We start from the raw sequence: 21,016 nt of genomic DNA, 5'->3' as shown, positions 1-21,016 counted from the left end.
TGTATCTGGAGGTAACGAACAGCGGTGTGAAACTAAGGCCATATTGCAATTCGAGCACTGTCTATGAAATGTTGAAATGTGTGTGAAATCTAATGGGACTTAACTGCTAAGGTCAGCAGTCCCTAAGCTTATACACTACTTAACCTAAATTATCCTAAGGACAAACAAACACACACACCCATGCCCGATGGAGGACTCGAACCTCCGCCGGAACCAGCCGCACAGTCCACGACTGCAGCGCCCTAGGCCACTCGGCTAACCCGCGCGGCCGAGCACTGTCTGTCCGCGCTATGTGAATCTGGCAGGCAGTCCAAACTTCCGACTCCAGGGGGTGCCTGCAGTCATCAGGTCCACCATAGCTGCCAGTCAGAGCTTCTCAATGGCCTTCCTCCAGCTAGCGGTAAACAACAACTGAGACCGAGCCAATCCCGAGAGGCATTAGGTCAACGCACCAGGCCGTGTACATGTTCCCTGATGGGACGCTGAGCGGAACGTTACTTGGCTACTGGTAGAGAGGTTACACTGAGGTTTCGATTAGATATCTAAAGCACACATGTACGAACTATGATGTGATGGTGAAGTAACAAGCTCTCCATGGGCAATATGACACTAAACCAATAAAATATAACACTCTTTCCACCAGCTGCGACATGTCGCGTAAACGAACGGTGATCCAATAATGTCAAATGTTTTTTATTCCAGTCTTTCAAAATGGTTCAGATGGCTCTGAGCACTATGGGACTTAACTTCTGAGGTCATCAGTCCCCTAGAACGTAGAAGTACTTAAACCTAACTAACCTAAGGACATCACACACATCCATGCCCGAGGCAGGATTCGAACCTGCGACCGTAGCGTCGCGAGGTTCCAGACTGTAGCGCCTAGAACCGCTCGGTCACCCCGGCCGGCTATTCCTGTCTTTGATCAAAATATCAATTCTTTTGACGATGACCGGTTTCAGTCCGTAATGACCATCCTTAGATCTTTTCTACACCATGTCCTACAGTGATAAGGCCATAATGGCATCGCCAAAACACATAAATGCTGTGCTGACTGTACTTATATGTTTTGACGATGCCATTATGGCCTTATCACTGTAGGACATGGTGTAGAAAAGATCTAAGGATGGTCATTACGGACTGAAACCGGTCATCGGCAAAAGAAATGATACTGTGATCAAAGACTGTAATAAAAAACATATAACACTCTTATGCTCCACGTCCCAAATGTGTGATACAGCAGTTCACTTGAAGAGCTTCATAATGGCTTCTTCGTGACTCAAAACCAACACAACACGAACAAGCCTACCGTACCCTCCTCGGCGCACACTGCTTCGCTATGATTTACTGCACCGATAACTATCATGTTCTTCACACTAACGGAGTGGCACACAGAATCATCATGCTTCCTGTTCTGCACGATCTAGCAGGAACCGAGCTCGCCTCCGTTTCTTGCCTCTGGCTGTAAGCTGCCGTCTTTTCCTGCACACCGTCAAGAAAAGACGCTACCTGCTCTCCAAGTACACGATGGTTGTGTGCAGCTGTTCACCCCCTGCATTGACCATTACGACCGCGCACAGAACGCTGTCCAGATCCATGGCGCTCTTCATTCCATGTTCCTCATTTGCTGGCCATCAACGAACTCTTATTGTGGCACTCACTGTGACACGTTACACAGATGACTACGGCAAACCCCTTTCGTAGCCACGGCGATAAAAGACAGGTCTGGGCAGCACGCCAACAAGACACTGACGCTGCCACACAAGTTGTCTGCCACCGAGCCAGTGGCACGCGGTGCTGGCACAAGGCGATGTCACCTCCCACGCTCCGTACTGCCGCTTCATCTCTGATACAAGAGAAGTGAAAACGCAGCTGACAAACAAAATCTGAACGAAGAGAAAGTGAGCGAAAAGAGAGCAATGAGAGAAGCGTTCAATGACTTTGGAAGTAAAACTTTGTCAATCGATCTGAGTAAAAACCCCCAAGAGGTTTCGGTCGTATGTGAAATACCGGGTGATCAAAAAGTCAGTATAAATTTGAAAACTTAATAAACCACGGAATAATGTAGATAGAGAGGTAAAAATTGATACACATGCTTGGAATGACATGGCCGCCACTTTCGTCATGCTTGGCCTCCCAGGTCCCCAGACCTCAGTCCGCGCGACATTGGCTTTGGGGTTACCTGAAGTCGCAAGTGTATCGTGATCGACCGACATCTCTAGGGATGCTGAAAGACAACATCCGACGCCAATGCCTCACCATAACTCCGGACATGCTCTACTGTGCTGTTCATAACATTATTCCCCGACTACAGCTATTGTTGAGGAATGATGGTGGACATATTAAGCATTTCCTGTAAAGAACATCATCTTTGCTTCGTCTTCCTTTGTTATGCTAATTATTGCTTTTCTGATCAGATGAAGCGCCATCTGTCGGACATTTTTTTAAACGTTTGTATATTTTTGGTTCTACTAAAACCCCATGTCATTCCAAGCATGTGTGTCAATTTGTACCTCTCTATCTACATTATTCTGTGATTTATTCAGTTTTCAAATTTATACTGACTTGTTGATCACCCAGTAAGTATGTGGGTCAATATCATCTATTCGTTCACTCAGTGACCGTACTGGCACCGAAACGGAAGATAACTCGGAGAAGGGCGAAATAATGAACTCAGTTTTAAGAAATTGTTTCATCACGGAAGGTTGTAACACGGTCCCTCGTTTCAATTGTCATGGTTCAAATGGTTCAAATGGCTCTGAGCACTATGGGACTTAACTTCTCAGGTCATCAGTCCCCTAGAACTTAGAACTACTTAAACCTAACTAACCTAAGAACATCACACACATCCATGCTCGAGGCAGGATTCGAACCTGCGACCGTAGCGGTCGCGCGATTCCAGGCTGTAGCGCCTAGAACCTCAATCGTCATGCAGACGCCGAAATGGCAGATATTGAGATAACCGATAGCGGACTAGAAAAAAAAATCGCTTTGTAGTAAAAATGAATCACGACCAGATGAGATACCAATAAGATGCTACAAAGATTATGCGAAAGAACTTTCTCCCCTTCTAGCACTAATTTGTCGTAGATCGCTTGAGCAGTGAAGGGTACCTAGCGACTAGAAGAAAGCGAAGGTCATTCCCGCTTTTAAGAAGGGCCTTAGGACAGGTGCACACAATTATGGATTTACACCGTCGACGTCAGTTTATTATTGGCTCTCAGCACTATGGGACTTAACATCTGTGGTCATCAGTCCCCTAGAACTTGGAACTACTTAAACCTAACTAACCTAAGGACAACACACACATACATGCCCGAGGCAGGATTCGAACCTGCGACCGTAGCAGTCTCGCGGTTCCGGACTGAGCGCCTAGAACCGCTAGACCACCGCGGCCGGCGTCAGTTTATTATAAAATTATGGAACATGTTTCATGCTCAAGAATTATGACGTTTTTGGAGAATGAAAATCTCCTCTATTAAGATCAACATGGATTCCGCAAAGAGAGACCCAGCGAAACTCAATTTGCTCTGTTCCTCCATAAGATTCACACCGGCGTACGCATCGGCGCTCAGGTTGATGCCGTGTTCCTAGACTTCAGGAAGGCATTTGGCACCATCCCGCTCTGCCGTTTAGTGAAAAAATACGAGCTTATCGAGTATCGGAGTAGATTTCTGACTGGATTGAAGACTTCCTTGCATATAGAACTCAACACGTCGCTCTTAACGGAGCAAAGTCGGCAGATGTACAGGTTACTTCCAGAGTACACCAATGAAGTGTGATAGGACCGTTACTATTTACAATATACGTAAATGTTCTAGCAGAAAGCGCCGGGTGCTCTTTAAGGCTGTTCGCAGATGACGCGGTTGTCTCCAACAAAATAGCAACGTCAAAAAATAGTAACGATTTTCAGAAAGACTTCCAGAGAACTGATGAATGGTGCGGGCTATGGCAGTTGACCCTGAATGTAAAGAAGTGTAACATACTGCTTGTACATAGGAAAAGACACCCACTACTGAACAGCAACACCACTGATGACAAACAGCTGGAAACAGATCTGCCATAAAATGTCTAGGAGTAACTGTCCAAGGAGACCTTAAGTGGAATGACATAAAACAAACAGTGCGAAAATCAGATGTCAGACTAGGATACACAGGAAGAATCTTAAGAAAATGTATATCACTCACGAAGGAATGAGTTACAAGGCGCTAGTTCGATCGATTCTTGAGTATTGTTCATGAAATTGGGATCCTTACCTGGTAGGAAGGGAGGGGGGGGGGGGGTCGCTTAGTCGGCCCAAGACCGTTACGGAGATTCACAAAAAACTCCACTGGTAGACGTTACAAGAGAGGTGTTCGGTATCGCGGAGAAATTTCGAGAAAGTACTTTCCGGGAAGAGTCGGACAACATATTACTTCCACCCACTTACGCCTTGCGGGCTCCACTAGCAAAAAATTCAAGGAATTAGAGGCGATGCATAGGCTTACTGACAATCATTGTTCCAAAGCGCTATTCGCGAATGGAACAGGGTTGGAGGGCTCAGTCAGTGCAGTGGTACAAAAAGTACCCTCCGCCACAGACCATTACGTGGTTTGCGGAGTATGACGTAGATGTAGCTGTCAACCCTTGACGACTCTGGTCAGCCAAGCCGATACAGAACAAGTATGGCCACTGCACCGTACAAGACCTTCAGAGTTGCCCCACAAGTCTTCAGCTGCTGCCACAGCCATCGCCATTGCTGGCCCATATCGATATCGTCCGTTCTTCCTGGTAGTTCAGACTTCTGTTCCAATTCCAGGACATACCTGGGCAGGCCACTGAAGGCCACCACGCGAATGACGGGCTTCCGGCGATCTGCCGCAGGATGGTCAGCCATTCCCACAGTGTCTTCTGTGTTGGCCTCAGTCCGTGGAGCTGGTTTCTCTCCGTACAGCAGACGGACTTTTGCGGACTTGCACATAACCAGGAAACTTCAGGGTAGCGGTACAACTGCCCTTGTGTTGCCGCACTCAGTCTCTGGCAGGAATCTAGACTTTCACACATGCAGGTGCGATATACTGAGCCAGAGAGAGGAGAAACTGCCACAAGACTCAGTTTCATGCCACAGTACAGAGGGTATAACAGAATCCGAAATGTGAATTGGCCTGGGTAAAGGTAAGCATCAAATGAAATCGGATGATTTTATAGGTCACCTGTCTCAATAACCGCGGTGGCAGAGCGCTTCAGAGAATACGTGGAGAATATTGCGAGTAAGTTTTCCGACCATACCGTTGTAATAGGGAAAGACTTCAATTCCCCAGCTATAGAAAGGGAGAGCCAAGCAATTAAAACTCGTGACAGAGAGAATATTTCGTGAGTGATCGTTTTGAATGTCTTCCGCAAATTACTTCGAGTAGACAGAGAATCAAACCGTTACGGTAACATTTTAAATCTCGAATTAACTGAATCACTCAAGCTTCCCAAATCAGGTGTGCAGAAGATGGCATCGTACGGCTGTTGTATTATCAATGATTACATGTGTTTCATAGTTTGTTAAGAAATGTAGGAAAATAGTTTTGCTTTGCACGAATGAGAGGAAACAAATTCCAAAGTATCTGAGTGTTTCTGACACTTTTACAATTGGCTGCTCCATGCCACTGGGGGACTTAAGTGACAAGACAATACAAAACATCGGTCAGCAGGGCCATAGGATATACTGACAAGCAGTAGACCACTGGAATTCAAATGGTTCAAATGGCTCTAAGCACTATGGGACTTAACATCTGAGGTCATCAGTCTCCTAGACTTAGAACTACTTAAACCTTACTAAACTAAGGATACCAAACACATCCATGCCCGAGGCAGGATTCGAACCTGCGACCGTAGCAGCAGCGCGGTTCCCGACTGAAGCTCCTAGAACCGCTAGGCCACAGCGGCCGCCCCATTGGAATTCAACTCCCTTTTTTTTTAAGCTGATTTAAGAACGTTACATTCTGTATAAACTAACCATAACAGGTTGTCTTGCCCTAGTACTACTGGCGCTCCACCAAGCCTTTGGACGCAATGAGATTATCAGTCACTTTAATGTCGTTTGATGTGAGCTGGAGGCGATCTCAGCTAGGTATGTGGCCAAAATACTGAACATACATTTGGAAAAAAGATATAACTTCATTTACGTTTAGCCCAGAAGCTTTTAGCTGTTTCAATTTGATGACGTGCTGCTCCTGGATAGACTAAGTGATTATAACGTCTGCCAGATACTTAACATACGGTATACCCTACGTAGGCTAGTCTACATATTTCTTTAAATATTCCAGGATCATTGATGTAGCGCCATGGGCATACTGATTAACACAAAATAGTTTCATTTTAATTTAAAAGTTTTCTGAGCACTGCCCTAAATCATATTGTAAAATAACTATCTCTGGATGAAACCGACGTTTCGGCGATCGTCACAGTGGCCTTTTTCAGGGCCTAATGCTGTATTTTGTCTTTCAGGAACGAGGAGACTGGCAAGCAGAATATTTAGCTTTTCTTGTGCTCCCAGGTTAATTATTAAGTTGTTCGCGTGTCTTTGTGTGCTTATAAAGTTTAATTAGGTGACTATCGAGTCCCATAGTCAACTTTTTCTGTTTGTTTTCATAACTTAATCGTAAAATTAGTAGTAGTGTTATGAATAGGTTGTGTGGGTGCTGCGTGCGGAGCTGATTGCATTTCGTGACAGCTGAAGACGCTTATGGCCACGGTCAGTCGTCTGCAGGCCCCTGCCTTGGAGTATGACAACAGCGGAGAAACTGGTGCGTCATGTGGGATGCCTCAGGTGTCACCTGTTTCGCCCACCGATTCTGCGGTCGGAGCACCTTTCAGCCGACACCAGAGATCCGCGTTCACTGCCAGGTGAGTAGCCGATTGTTACGAGGTCTCGCCGCTCGAGGTGGAGAGCCAGTGTGGAGGCTGACCGTCTGACCCCGTCCATCCACTCTGTGACTGGACAGGTGGCCGCTCCTTCAGCAGGATCCAAGTGGGCACATCGCTGGAGGAGGCACTGCTTGTGGCTATCGAGCGTGCAGGGTGTTTCGGCTCACATCTGCACCAATCGCCTGGGCTCTGAGGCTACTCATGTGGGAATTCGTGAAGACTGCTGACCTCGCTTGCTGGGTGTAAACTGAGATCACAATTTGCAGCATCGCACTCAGAGGCGAATGGGATCTTTTGGTTTGGAGCCAAGTGGGGATAGACACCCTATCGATTCTGTGACAGTCGTGGTTGCTGATTTCTGGACCTGTATTATGGTGTGGAAAGTTGTAGAACTCCCCGGGTGGGTAAGGGGTGCACTGCACAAAAGAAGCAGCTACTCGGGTAGCGAAATTGTTGAAGAGTGCGCATAGGGCTTTTTAGGCTAGGTGGTAATTTGGTGATGAACGCTCGCCAGTCGATACTCGTAGAGGGGAATCAAATCGCATATACAGTAAAGAAACTTCGACTGTCAAAATTTTAACAGTAAATTGTTAAAATATCCGTAATAGATTTCCTGAAGTTACTGCCCTGCAGGAAATCTCTCGCGCTCAAATTATTCTGGAAACCAAGAGATGGCTCAAGTCCGAAGTAGAAAGCTCTGAAATATTTAGTAAGGCATGGACCATATGTCGAAAAGACAGATTAGACACCATAGGAGGTGGAAAAAAACATTGTATCGTAGTCTAAAATAAGTTATCTGGAAACTAGTACCAAGCCTAGGTGAACTCAAGTTAATTATCGGAAGTTTTTACCGCCCAACCGATTCCGGCTTCGGGGTGCACTCAGCCTCGTGTAGCCAATTGAGAAGCTACTCGACCGAATAGTAGCGGCTCCGGTCAAAGAAAACCATCATAACGACTGGGAGAGCGGTGTGCTGACCACACAACCCTTCTCTCTGCATCCTCTACTGTGGATGATACGGCGGTCGGATGGTCCCGATGGGCCACTTGTGGCCTGAAGACGGAGTGCTTAACTGATTCCGGCGTAACAAGTGTAGAATCATTCAAGGGAAGTCTATGCTCAGTGGCGCAGAAGAACCCAGATCATGCCATATTAGTTGGAAGCAACATTAATCTGCCGACTGGGACGTCTATCAGTTCACTTCACGTGGCACAAAAAGGCAGTGTTATCAAGTACTTTGGAACCCGCTTTCCAGAAACTGCCTTGAACAGCTAGTTACACAACTCACACGCAGTGTAAATATCTTAGACTTTGTACTTACAAACAGGCCTGACCTTATCAACAGTGTCAGTATAGTGACAGGGAGTAGTGTTCACGATGACATCATATCAACGATCGTTAATAAAGTTAATAAATCCGTCAAGAAAGATAGGAGAATATTTATGCTAGGAAAGGCAGATAAGCAGTTGTTAGCATTCCACTTAGAAAACGAATGGACATCATTCATCTCTAAGAAACAGAAGCAGAGGAATGAGGGGCAAACTTTAAATTTTTTTAATTCAAATTCTGGAGACGTATGTGCCCAGTAAGCGGTTTAAGAATGGAAACTACCCTCGGTGGTTTAATAATAAATTTCAAAAAATTCTGAGGATACACAGATTGTGCCACTCTCGGTTCAAAAAAAAAAAAAAAAAAAACAAAAACAAAAACACACACACGCGATTGTTGACGGACCAGAGTTAGTAGAAATTTATGTGGCCATAAGAAGATCAATGCTTGAAGTGTATAACAACTTCCACAAGTCATATCTTAGCGAAAGATCTTGCTGACAACCTGAGAAAATTCCAGTCACACGTGAAATCAGCAATCCAGCCAAACACTTCTAGCCAGTCACCAGTCTGAGGTGGCAATAGAAATCAGCAAAAGGAAAGTTGAAGTTTTAAATTTCGCGTTTAAGAAATCGTTCAATCATGTGGATCATCCAGACATATCTTTGTACAGTCTCCCGCAGGGGGAACAAAGAAACAGCAATCCCTGGCTTAGAGACGCAACTGAAAAAATTGAAAATAAGTAAGGCGCAAGGTCCAGGTGGAATCCCAAATCGGTGTTACAGACAGTACTCTGCAGCATTGACCTATCACTTAGGTTTCGTTTATGACGAATCTCTTACCCATCCAAAAGTCCCAAACGATTGGAGAAAAGCGCAAGTGGTTACTGTTTATAAGAAAGGTAATGGAACTGACCTGCTTCATTACGAACCCCTTGTCTAGGGGTAGCGTCTATAGCAATCAAACCGGCCCTGGCGCCCGTTTGGAAACTCATTGTTCAAAAAATGGTTCAAATGGCTCTGAGCACTATGAGACTTAACATCTGAGGTCATCAGTCCCCTAGAACTTAGAACTACTTAAACCTAACTAACCTAAGGACATCACACACATCCATGCCCGAGGCAGGATTCGAGCCTGCGACCGTTGCGATCGCGCGGTTCCAGACTGTAGGGTCTAGAAACTCATCATTGTTTAAATATTGAATAAAAATCATCATCAGTGCTGGCCGAAGACTTCCAGCGTAAGAAATCACCCTCATTCAATCGGTGCCCTTGTCAAAGAGGGGGTTGAGGAGCGGACTGACGTTCACGGCACTTTCTTGCCCTTGGAGGTGGGAAACTTCCTTAATAGGCGGAAGAATCAACAATGACCGACGGCATCAGAATGCAGAAGGCAATGGAAACCACTGCGTTAAAGACACACAGCGTGTATCTACAGCTCATGTGGCCTATAATTCAAAAAGCGTCATTACGATCTCTCCATTGAAACTTCCTGGCGGATTAAAACTGTGTGCTGGACCGAAACTCGAACTCGGGACCTTTGCATTTCGCGGGCAAGTGCTCTACCACTGCGCTACCCAAGCACGATTCACGACCCGTCCCGGATTCGAGTCTCGGTTCAGCACACAGTTTTAATCTGCCAGGAAGTTTCATATCAGAGCACACTCCGATGCAGAGTGAAAATCTCATTTTGATCTCTACATTGATAAACGATTCTGGAATAATCCCTCATTCGTGTCTCCGGAAAGGGGGTGACCAAGAGAAGAAGAATGAATAACCAACCAAAGGATAACGTTCTACGTGTTGTGGTGTGGAATGTCAAAAGTTTGGACGTTGTAGGGAAGCTAGCTGTAGTGGGGCTCAGTGAAGTGAAATGAAATTAAGGCTAGGATTTCTGGTCGGCGAAGTATAGGGTAATATCAACAGCAGCAGAAATTGATATAACGGAAGTAGGATTCGTTGTGAACAGGAAGGCAGGACAGAGAGTGAGTTACTGTGAACAGTTCAGTGACAGAGTTATTCTCATCAGAATCGACAACAAACCAACACCGACAACAATAGTTCAGGTATGCTAATATTCTTCACGAGTTTGTAGCCGGATCATGTGGTCGTCCAGACACAATATCTCATAGTTCAGGTATGCTTGCCGACAACATAAGCAGAAGATGAAGAGGAAGTATACGAGGATATTGAGCGGGTGAGTCAGTGTGTGATAGATGGAAATCTAATAGTCATGAGGGATTGGAACGCGGTTAAGGGGAAGGAGTAGAAGGAAGGTTTATAGGAGAATATCGGCTTGGTAGCAGGACTAAGAAAGGAGAAAGTCTAATTGAGTTCCGCAAAAAAATTTAAATGGTAGCAGCGAATACTCTGCTCAAGAACTACAAGAGGAGGACGTATGCTCGTAAGAGGCCAGAAGATACAGGAAGATTCCATTTAGATTACATCACGATCAGGCAGGGACTACGAAATCAGAAACTGTATTGTCAGATGTATCCAGGAGCTGATATAGAGTCACATCACAATTTGGTAATGGTGAAGAGTAAGCTGAAGTTCAATAGAATAGTCAGGTAGGATCAATGCGCAAAGAAGTGGGATGCGGAAGTACTAAGGAATGAAGAGATATGCCTGAAGTTCTCTGAGGCTATAGGTACTGTGATAATGAGTAGCTCAGTAGGCAGTTCAGTTGAAGAGGAATGGATATTTCCAAAAAGGGCAGTCACAGAAGAAATTTAAGGTGAACGGATAACGAAGTTCAGATTCACTGATGACATTTCTACCCTCAGTGAAAGTGAAGAAAAATTACAGAATCTGTTGAATGGAATGAACAGTCCAATGAATATAAATATAGACTGAGAGTAAATCGAAGTAAGACGAAAGTAATGAGATGTAGCAGAAATGAGAACAGCGAGGAAGTTAACATCATAATTGGTGATCACGAAGAAGAGGAAGTTAAGGAATTCTGCTACCTGGGTAGCGAAATAACCCATGACAGACGGAATTAGGAGGACATAAAGAGCAGACCAGCACTGGAAAACAATCATTTCTGAACAAGTCAAATCTATTAGTATCAAACATAGACTTTAATTTTATAGAGAAATTTCTGAGAATCTACGTTTGGAGCACAGCATTCCATAGAAGTGAAACATGGACTGTGGGAAAACCGGAACAAAACATCGAAGCATCTGAGATGTGGTGCTACAGTCGAATGTTGAAAATTAGATGGACTGATAAGGAAAGGAAAGAGGAGGTTTTCCCCCAGGATCGGCGAGGAAAGGAATGCGTGGAAAACGCTGACAATAAGAAGGGACATGGAGTGAACTCTAGGGTACTAGAGGGAGCTGTAGAGGGTAAAAACAGTAGAGGAAGTTTGAGATTGGAATGTATACAATACATAACTGAGGACACAGTTTGGACGTGAGATTCTGAGATGAGGAAGTTGACCCAGGACAGGATGCATCAACTGAATCAGAAGACATAAAAAAAATAAAAGATACGCAGATACGCTTCACTGTGCAAGAATGTAAAAGACAGGACTTAGTGGTGTCTTGTAGCGCTTACAGACAACGCATCGACTGGGCACTTGTTCACGCCAAGTACTCCAGTTTTCGTTTCTTGACTTCGAGGTCGTACATTTCCAGTATTTCCTCGAAGTACATATAACAAACGTAAATTGTAGGGTGTAACTGTAGTGTATCTGCGATGTCGCGACAGGATTTAACCAGTTACACAAGCACTTTACCAATTTCTCGATTTGACATGCTAACAAACCGCCATTTCTTTTTTCTTTTTATACCAGTTTTTCTATTGTACACCCGGTACTACAAATTTCCGGCTTCAGTGCCACTGAACTAGTTTTTGCAGACTATGCAATAACGTCGTTACTTTATCCCGCTGTTATTTTTCGCTGGTATGTGTGTCGCAAATGATACAACGATGTAACACAACGTGACGTATGTGTGTAGCACATGTGTGATGCCATCAGATAGTTTTGATACTTTTGGCCAAAAAAATTGATTTACTAAAACAAATACCAGAGCAATGAGCTAGAATGGAGAGCATATTTGATCGAAAGCAGTGGGAGCCCCTTCATCCTTGAAGTACAGATAGCAAATGATGACACTTTTGCAATCATATTATAAAAAAATTGCTCGAAGGGTGAGGAATTAAGTTTGCATTCTATTGGCTGATAGAATTATGACAACGGCGATAGCCACATTTGGGGCAGGGGGCGGGATTGGGGGTTGGGGTTTGGGTTTCACGGTGGGGGTTAAGGGTGGCCTTGATAATAACAAGGTGCTTATGCTGATATCAGTGAATTCTTGGCTCTTCTCTCCCTGATCTATTGGCGTATTCAGTTCAAGTTTGATCATTTCTGACTCTCGCAGAGGATTTTGCAGGTTCCAGGAAGAAAGTGTCTCTAGCTGTGCAAATTTCACATGAAGGGTCTGACCGTAAATCCGGCCTTCAACACGCGCTTGAGTACTTCCCTAACACGCCCTATTTGTTTTGCACAATGCTGACTGAAAAGGACTAAATAATCCAAGTAGCAATACACGCAAGTGAACTTCATATCAGAGAAAGCGTTGTCCAACATGCGTGACAACACCGCTGCCACGACTGAGACGCCGAACGGAACCCGATCGTACTCGTACAGATCTGAGTCCGTCACAAAGGTATCGCAAAGAAAAAGCGTAAATCCGGCAAATGAAAGGACTGCAAGAACATTAGACGATCTATTCACACCATCCCTCAAATTTCATCCCCTGCCAACTTTAATCGTTCCACTTGTGGTCGAGGCAGCCGATATGGGGGAAGCCTCTCCAGAATGTTATCACTCAGTTCTATTTTATACTCGCCCACACTCGACCAGGTCAAGCCGGTTAGTAAGAACATTCTTATATTCCCGATATAACTGTTCCAACTGCTCCCACTTTTCACCGATTAAATTACTCAACTCGAAGACTAGGATCACTACTGATAACCACTGTGTGTACACCAACTTGTGCAACATGTTAACAAAATTCAAAATTGAAATGCGGCTCAAAATGAAAGAAAACTCCATGTCACTTCAGTTATGGATTACCCCACGCGGTAAACGAAATTCGCCCTCAGAATCATTAGTACTGATAATTCTTCCGCCACCAAGACCTGAAAGTGCCACGTAAATTTGTTAATGGATAAAGTTACGTCCAGGTCTCCCAATAAAAACGTATTACTTAAACTGACTAACTCTGCACACTTCCTCTTTCCGTGATAGGGATCCAAACTTATAACTGACTTTATCTGTATTATAAAATTCCTTATTAATGAATGTCGCGAAACTGCCCGTATCCAGCAGTGCACAAACAGGTTCTCATTAGTCTCCCTGCATACAAAACCAACCCTAGGGGAGGGGTCCATAAATATGTTCTTACAGCCTGAGACGGTTTCTCAGCGCCCTCTTTCTCTGGCGTCATCTGCTACTGTCTTTCAGGATGTCAGGACAGTTCCCGACTAAATGATCCTGCCGCTTACACCCATAACACCTTCCTTCCTCCCTCTTATACACCCCAAATAAGAACCGTTTACCTTTCTCCTGTGCCAAGACCAAGTTATTTTGCTTGATACTCGTTCTATCAGCCTTCCTAACTGCTTCGAACAACGGCGAGAGCTGTTCCAGCTGTACAAAACTCGTATCTATCCTCTGGGCACATACATTCTAAGATGTTATTAACCCTTCAGAGAGCGCACTGGGCCGGCCGGAGTGGCCGTGCGGTTCTAGGCGCTGCAGTCTGGAACCGAGCGACCGCTACGGTCGCAGGTTCGAATCCTGCCTCGGGCATGGATGTGTGTGATGTCCTTAGGTTAGTTGAGTTTAATTACTTTTAAGTTCTAGGCGACTGATGACCTCAGAAGTTAAGTCGCATAGTGCTCAGGGCCATTTTTTTTTTTTTTTTTTTGGAGCGCACTGGCGTTTAAAGTACGCCAAATCAAAATAAGTTTAATTTCACCGAGTTTAGATCCTTTGGTAGATATGGGCAACAACTACTCCTTTATTATTGCTTCGTTCACCGTGCTGATAGGTTGTGTCCATTGTCCAGTGAGAAGTTTAAGCATGAGTGCATCTCGTTTGGCGTATAAAGTGCACCGCGTGCCTAGTCATGTAAGTAAAATTTCTCTTGGTTCTTGAAACCTCCCCAGCGTAAAGAGTAATCCATGAAGTTTCAAGATCGTAGTTAGATTAATTCGACTTTTTGCCACGATATTTTGGCTGACAATCATTAAGCCATCTTCAGATGAGTAGAGGGCAACTGATTCGGCAGAACTCAAACCAAAAGTCTGCTGGCGACATGTAGATGATACTACTGTAGTGTGGCCCCACGGTGAAGGAAAACAGTCACGCATTTTGCAGAATCTGAATTCTATGGACGAAATTATCAAATTTAGGATGCAAGTGGAAAAAGGTGGCTGTCTGCTGTTTCTGGACGTCTTTGTCAGTCGGAAAGTGGATAAATCATTGGGCATTCCGATTACGGCAAGACAGCACATACAGACCTGTATCTGCAGGGGTCTAGTTGCCACTACCATCAAGAAATGTGGGCGTCCTTCGAACATTGCTGCACCGGGCACAAGTGGTGTTTTAATGGAGACAGCCTTTCAAAGAATCTGGAACACCTACAGTTTGTGTTCAAAGATGATCATGGATAAACGTAACCATCAAGAAGGTCGAGAAGAGAAGGTGTGGCTTCAAGTCCAGGATGTTCCTCCAGTATGTCTGCAATATTTCGTAGAAAATAGGCATAATCTTTACGAAAAAACATGTCGAAGTAATCTACCGCCTACGTGCAAAGGCTGTTTATTATCTGTAATTGCAACGTGGTACCATGTGCGATTTTATTTACGATGAGTCGTGATGACTTGGATATAACTCCACTGTAGATAGCTACACAGCAGCTGAAATCGATCCGCAAACAGCGTCCCCAGCGAAATAATAAGAAAAGACTTTAAAAAAATAGTATTTATAAAGAATAGACACTTAAAAATTTAATTATATACAATTTTCTCATGTACCAGTAAAATAATAATTTCTCTGTGTAAGTATCGAGAGCAAATAAATACGAGGGCCGTTCAGAAAGTAACCTCCGGTTGATTTAAAAAAATACACCAAGTTAAATAAAAATATTTTAATATATACATCTTACAACTACATCTTTGCACTATTTTTCTACATAGTCTCCATAGCGATTGAGGCACTTATCGTATCTCTTCACAAGCTTTGAAATTCCTTCTGCATAAAAATCACCCGCTTGTGCCTGGAGCCAGCCTGTGACCGCATCTTTGAGCTCTTCGTCGTCATCAAACCGCTGTGACCCGAGCCATTTCTTCAAATGCATGAAGAGGTGATAATCACTTGGCGCCAGGTCTGGGCTGTAAGGTGGATGGTTGATAATGTCCCACTTGAAGGACTCAAGAAGGGCCGTTGTTCTGCGAGCAGAGTGAGGACGGGCGTTATCGTGCAAAAAAATGATACCGGAAGACAGCATACCACGGCGTTTGTTCTGTATAGCCCGTCGTAACTTTTTTATTGTTTCACAGTACACGTCTTGATGAATGGTCGTACCACGTTCCATGAATTCAACCAACAACACCCCTTTGGCATCCCAAAACACCGTTGCCATCAGTTTTCTGGCAGAAAAATCTTGCGAGGCTTTTCTTGGTTTGGTAGGCGAATTTGAATGTGCCCACATCTTTGATTGTTCTTTTGTCTCAGGGTTCATGTACTTAATCCAGGTTTCGTCACCGGTCACGATTCTGTTTAACAATGGTTCTCCTTCGTCCTCATAACGTGACAGAAAGTCTAATGCAGAGGCCATTCTTTGAGTTTTGTGGTGGTCGGTAAGAATTTTGGGCACCCATCGTGCACAGAACTTACGGTAACCCAATCTTGCTGTCACTATCTCGTACAAGAGAGTCTTAGAAATCTGTGGAAAACCAGTAGACAACTCCGACATTGAGAAACGTCGATTTTCACGAACTTTTGCATCAACTGTCTGAACGAGTTCGTCAGTCACCAATGATGGTCTACCACTCCTCTCTTCATCATGAACGTTTTCTCGTCCACTTTTAAATAAACGTACCCATTCACGGACAACTCCTTCACTCATAACTCTTGGTCCGTACACGGCACAAAGCTCACGATGAATAGCTGCTGCAGAATATCCTTTTGGTGTAAAAAACCTTATGACAGCACGCACTTCACATTTGGCGGGGTTTTCTATTGCAGCACACATTTCAAACTGCCACAAAAACTAAACTAGTTCAGGTACGACGTTCACTCGACCACGGCTTGATGCCGACTGACCTGTTGAGTGCGTGAACGCACAGATGGCGTCGCTACTCCCCCCACAACCCGCACTGTGACCAATCGGAGGTTACTTTCTGAACCGCCCTCGTATAACAAAATGATCTAAAGAGACGACAAGATAAGCTCTTTTGTTAATTTTTTAGTCGTCTTCGCTTCTTCTCTTGTCTTCGTTGCGTGTAGACGGACATCTTGCGAGTGCTGGCAAATGTAAGCATATTTGTACTAATTAAGCATATAATATACTGACTTAATATTATTGTTCACTTTTAAGTTGTAAGAGGTGATCCCGATTTCATGTCCGCCTTCCTTTGAATTAACCTGCATTCGAGTAATTTACATTTCAACAATCGCAGCGGCCGATGCAGCCAAAGACGCAATTACGTGGCGATATTAAGTTATAAAATTTAGCGGAAGCGAAAACCTCGCCCGCTATTAATATAATATACATTTTTCTCCACAGCCGTCCGACGCTGCAGAAAATACGCAGCTTTAAGACTCATATTTTCAGTATCACAGCCGACAGCCAGAGCCAGGACTCCCGACTACAATGCAATGGTTAACGGAGGTAAGAAAAAATACTCTCGCACGTGTGTGGGCCGCAATTGTAATTAATAACTAAAGATTTTTTGCTTTAAAGTGAACTGATTAGGCGAGGAAATTAATATGAAAAGCTTATTCCATTGTTCAGCTTATATGCTCATGTTTTAAGATTCAGAGAGTCTAAACTTCGTTAACGTAACAAATAATTTATACTGAAGATTAATATTGTTAAAAAAAGAACTTCACAAAAGCATTTAATTGTAAATCAAATCTAAATGAAATATTAGTTTCATTAAGGTCCACCACGTAAGTCGGCAACAATCAGCGTTATCAATAAATAATATATTAAATACGACGGCCGACGGACGCGAGACGCATTAAATAGATTAAAAATATTACCACCGATGCTGCCCTTCCTCCTACCTTGGATGTTATTAAAATGATCACGGAGTACTCAATTCATGATTATTTTTGATTATACAGAATGGGAGTATGAAAATGAGTGAGTATGAACCATTTTAATTACTGTTTCTTGAGATACACAGTAAACCGTTGTGGGAAGCTCATGTTCAGGATCTTGATCAAAAACTAAATGTTACTATAATGACCAACAGAACAGTAGAACAGTGACTCCAATAAATGAGGGTTCAACACGTCAGTTAGTCTACTTTGCTTGTTTTCATTTGCTTATGACGTACGGTATTATATTCTAGAATAACTCCTATCATTCACAAAGACAATTTTTGGCACAGAGACGGGTAGTTCGTGCTTTACGTGGTGTAAGTTTCTGATATTCGCCTCTCGATACTTATTTTCTTTAAAATCGTTTGTTGTTAACAATATGAGCTGATTCCAAAGAATTAAAAGCTTTCACTCAGTTAGTACTACGCAGAAATACAATCTGCGTTTGGATCACATCTCCTTGACTTTTCTGCAGAAAGGCGTGCAGTTTTCTACTGCACCCATTTCCAATAAGCTAAGACAAGAATTGAAAAATGTTAGCAGTAACCGTCGCACATTCAGGTATAAACTGAAGAATTTCGTAATGGATCACTCCTTCTATTCTGCCTGGATGTTTGATTATGCTAATATATACTCGAAGTTTACCATCTGCATAGGATTCTTCTACATTTTATTTTATCTATCTCAATTTCATGTACTAACACGTTCCACGAACGCGAAGATTTGTTCCTAAAGTTGGTCCGACGGAGATAGACAAATAAAACAAAAAATAAATAAATCAAAAATTTTAAATCTCCCATGTCCCTCTATTAGGGTTCAAGTCGGATGAGTCAATCAGTAGAGCAACGTAAAATGTCCTTCGCCTTTGACTTTAGTCAGTATTAATAACTTTGCTTTTTTTCCACGACCGCCATTACTACTAAGTCCAGCATTCTGTGTCTCCCTTCTTATTCGTGACCCCACACCATCGTCCGAAAATACTTGCTTCACACTAGCCGTTGTTTATCGAGAGCGATTATGCCTTTGCCGAGTGTATAAATCACTACCTTGTCGTTGACCTCAAAGTGCTGCGACATACTTTGAACATGCGAAATCATAACACGACATTAGAGAGTAAAGAAAACTGACGAAGGGTAAGTACTACGTAAAAAACCGAACTCGGGCTATAAACAGACAAGACAAATTACAAGAACTGGTGTTTTGCTGGTCGCTTCATTTCACAATACTGATTGCTTAATCTATTAATAACGAATTGATTACTGGCTAAACAGGACATGGACTTTGATATTCAAAGGCAAGTAATCAGGCACTTAATGCGAGCGGAGTTACCGCGTGCTTCACTGGCCTTTTACGTTTCATTGAGTGAACTAAAATACGTCACGAAATGAGAATGCACCTAGATTAATCAAATAATTATTGCCATGTTTCTGTACAAATATTCTGGAGTAAACTAAGTATTCTTTGAGGGTTGTGCATAACTGGACAAGTGATGTGCCTCCGGTATATACTCCTCCGGCTCTTCACAATTGTCGCTGTTATCTGATCCATAACTGAAGATGTTTTTCAAGCTTGTTGTCGGTCTGAATGCGCAACTCTTATAAATATATCCATGGCTGTATCTGTGGTCATCAATAAACGTGTGAAAATAAACGTCGTGAGAAAATCAAAGGTGAGCCATTTGATTGCTGTTGGCCGAAAGTGTTTTCCTCTCGAGTACTTGGTTCGCAGTTAATAACAGGCTGAAGAAAAGTAAGAATACGTTCCTAGCGTTTGTGGACCTACAGAACCATGGCAGCATGGCATAGATTAAAATGTTCACAGCCCTTAGAAGATCGCAGGTAAAATGTGAAGACAGACGAATAACCTACAACGTGTACAAAACCAAAATAGGTGTAATACACAGGCGTCGTACAAAAATATGGAAACATTGGCAGAAATGCGTGTCTGAACACAAATTCATTTCTTAGCCAAGCCTACAGTTTGCGTTGTTGTGTTTGACCATGAACGGCATATTCTCTCAGCTATTGTGGGAGTCATCATACCAAACAAGCAAGGAGAGAAGCGATGACCGGTGGCAGGAAACCAAAATGATTTGTACATAACAGTTGTAGATTAATGGAACACTTTATTTCTGAAAACAAAAGAAGTGTAACCTCTCTTTATAAAGTGGCTTCCTGTGACTCACATTAGCAAGTACTTTACCCACTATTACTACTCGCAGGATACAGGCTAAATAACGTCTTCCTATTACTCAGCACTGATGCTTTCGAAGTCTGTGAATGAACTGGGATGACCAGCACTGGGCGTCTGGTTAAATCAGTGTTGACAGGGCTGCGCTGAACTCTGTCTTCCTGGAGGTGTGGCGCTGACCGCTCTTACCATAGAAGTGCGGATCTAGAGATGGGCAAACTCGTTCATCCTTGGGAACTAGTTCACTGCTGATCGTTCTTTTTTGGGAACCGTTCATTTTCACTCGTTCACCGTTCATTTGTGCTTGGTATATGGTTCTTATGAAAACCTGAAACTAGTAGTGTAGGTGACTGAAGGACGGACGGTACCAAGAGGGGGCACTTTCCTCCCCCCTGGAGTATAGAGTTTTTATTCATTACAGAATTCTTACACACATTTAGAAGTAATTTCTGTGATTCTGTAGAACCTCTCGTTAAACCAACCGTAGCCTTGTGTGGCTGATTGCAGGGAAATAATATAGGGTGACGCACGGAAAACCGGCCCCGAGTACAGACTGCTCGCCAATTACGGACGGTATGTTGCCCGTTACGAGCAGATACAACAAACAGACAAACATGTAATAATTATGCAGTGAAGAAATAACAAGCTAATGCAAGCAATAATTGCGAAACAATCGATGACGATGTGTAGGGAGCTGGAGAAGAGAACATGAAAATCTCACGCGACGCGCATGGGCTATAGCTCATGTACTCTTGTAAACCTGTTGGTGGCTGTTTCCCAACTTAATAGACCACAAGTGTCTTGTATAAAATTCTTCGTTTCGACTTCCACTACATAGCTATTCTACGTTGTAAACAATAATCGTTTACACCCTATATATACTTCACGCTGTCTCTGAGTTCGTACGCGAAGTAGAGACTTTATATGGACGCATAAAATGAAATGTGGTTTTCTCATACTTGCGTCACACGCTTAGTAAAAATTAGGTTTTTATGTTGCATTATTAAAGTTAATGCAGGTATAATAATAATAATTAAGTTCGCAGTATAAAGTTTTTGGTTTGAAAGCTCCTTCTGAACAAATGTTTTTGACATAATAAGTAAATAGGATTTTATGGAAATCTATGTATTTTCAAATGGAGAGGCACCGCTTTTCCTACTGAGCCAAAATGACCCACAACCCACTTGTTTTTTCAAAGAAATCAAACTAGCAGGTAATGCAAATTGGAAACAACCAAACTTAAAAATAATTAGAGC

This window comes from Schistocerca piceifrons, chromosome 8 (genome assembly GCF_021461385.2).
Source record: "Schistocerca piceifrons isolate TAMUIC-IGC-003096 chromosome 8, iqSchPice1.1, whole genome shotgun sequence".
In the NCBI taxonomy this organism is placed as follows: Eukaryota; Metazoa; Arthropoda; class Insecta; order Orthoptera; family Acrididae; genus Schistocerca; species Schistocerca piceifrons.
The sequence above is the reverse complement of the archived record's forward strand: the minus strand, read 5'-3'. Positions refer to the sequence as shown.